Below are 2,542 nucleotides of genomic sequence, written 5' to 3'. Positions count from 1 at the left end.
GTCGGTTTCTTTTGACGAAATTCCAACGAGTTTCCGACGAAATACCGACGAAATTAATTTCGTTAGAAATATCCGATAAAATTTCAACGGATATTTTGACCGTTAAGAACTCCGACGACTTACCGACGGAAATATTCCGACGCCCATATTGACCATTCGGATTCCGACAAAATTCCGACGGAGAAATTTGACCGTTTTAGAAATCCGATGCATTTCCGACGAAATTCCGACTGACATTTTTTTGACCGTTCAGATTCCTACGAAATTCTGACGGACATTTTTTTGACTGTTCGGATTCTGACGAAATATTTGACCGTTTAACAATTCCGACGAATTTCCGACGAATTTTGTTATGTTTGTCGGAATTCGGTCGGAAATCTGTCGGAGTGTCGCATGAACTTTTCCTATAAATGCGACATCCCCACACCACATTTCCCTCGTTCATTCTTTTTTCTCTTTTCGCTGTCTACAAATCCGAAAAAATAATCATGTCTTATGGAAATTATCATCGATCGTGGATGGATAAACCACATTTGGATCCAAACACCAATTTGCTTACGGAGGAATACATGGTAGGTATTGGCGAGTTCATGGCGCTTGTTCAACGACAACCGGAAGCAAATACCGGTATGTTACGATGTCCATGCTCCTCCTGCAATAATAATAAGGTTATAAGGGAATGAGATGTTTGGACTCATTTATATATGAGAGGGTTTACACAGAGTTATAAGGTTTGGTATCTACATGGAGAAACTGGTTATGAATATGGTAGTACTAGCGAACCTCAGCCTGTGGTTAGATTAGAAGAACCAAGGACGGAAGTAGATTACGGTGTAGGTACTGAGCAAATGGTAAATGATCATTATAGAGGGGAAGAACCCAATGCATAATCTAGGAGATTATTTGACATGTTGGATGCAGGAAAACAACCTTTGTACAAAGGTTGTCGAGATGGTCATTCACCCTTATCATCTGCAACTAGATTGATGGGTATTAAGACAGATTATAATTTGGCTGAAGAGTGCGTGGATGCGATTGCTGATTTCGTTAAAGGTGTTCTACCAGAGGATAATCTAGAACCGAGTTTATACTACGAGGTTTAGAAACTGGTAGCGGGTATTGATTTACCATATCAGGTGATAGATGTATGCATCGACAACTGTATGATCTATTGGAGAGCAGATGAGAAACGGGATGGATGCAAATTTTGTGGGAAACCTCGTTATCAGCAAACAAAGGGAAGAGTTCCGGTGCCATTCAAAAGGATGTGGTATTTGCCTTTGACGGAAAGACTAAAGAGGTTATATCAGTCTGAACGCACAGCCCAACCAATGAGATGGCATGCAGAGCACTCCACAGATGGTCAGATTAGACATCCTTCAGATGCAGAAGCTTGGAAACATTTCCAATAAACATATCCAAAATTTGCCCATGAGAGAAGAAATGTCTATCTTGGATTATGTACTGATGGTTTCAGCCCGTTTGGAAAGCATGGAAGACAATATTCTGTATGGCCAGTGATTGTGACACCGTACAGCTTACCACCCAATTTGTGCATGCGACGAGAGTTTTTGTTTCTCTCCATTCTCGTCCCCGGGCCAGCGCATCTGAAGAGATCACTTCAGCCACTGATATATGAGTTGCAACAACTATGGGCGGATGGTGCTGAGACATACGATGTTTCGTGCAAAGAAAACTTTCAGATGCGGGCAGTACTTATGTGGACAATAAGTGATTTTCCAGCATATGGGATGTTATCTGGATGGACAACACATGGGAGGCTATCATGTCCACATTGTCAAGATAACACAGATGCTTTCCAGCTAAAACACGGAAGGAAAACGTGTTGGTTTGACTGTCACAGAAGATTTCTACCACCCGATCATCCATGCCGTAGGAGCATGACTTTTTTTACGAAGAAAAAGAAGGTGTCTGACAGTCCACCAGAAGAAATTAGTGGAAAAAAATTGTCGGAGCAGTTAAGGGATTTTGGTGCAGATAGGACGCCAGACGTTGGTGGACAAGAAAATATTCGAATCGACGCTGTTGGAGAACTACACAATTGGCACAAAAAGAGCATTTTTGGGATCTGCCATATTGAGAGGATCATCTGTTGCGGCATAATTTAGATGTCATGCACATTGAGAAGAACTTTTTCGACAATCTGATGAACACAATTCTTAACATCCAAGGTAAAACGAAGGATAATTTGAAGTCAAGACTGGATTTAATAGATATTTGTGATCGTTCTGAACTTCACGTTGATGAGAACGGTGTGGCTCCCTTTCCCATATACCGGTTGGCTGCAGCTGCAAAGGAAGAGTTCTTTGATTGGATTATAGATAAAGTGATATTTCCAGATGGTTATGCGTCAAATTTACGTAACAGCGTTGACAAAAGTGAAGAAAAATTTACTGGCTTGAAGAGTCATGATTGTCATGTAATGATGCAGCGTCTCCTTCCGTTTTATTTTTCCTCACTATTGCCACAAAATGTTCATGAAGCAATTGTAGATATTTTATAATATTTTAATTGGTTATCA

This window comes from Brassica oleracea, chromosome C4, assembly GCF_000695525.1.
Source record: "Brassica oleracea var. oleracea cultivar TO1000 chromosome C4, BOL, whole genome shotgun sequence".
NCBI lineage: Eukaryota > Viridiplantae > Streptophyta > Magnoliopsida > Brassicales > Brassicaceae > Brassica > Brassica oleracea.
Note: the sequence above shows the minus strand (reverse complement) of the source record.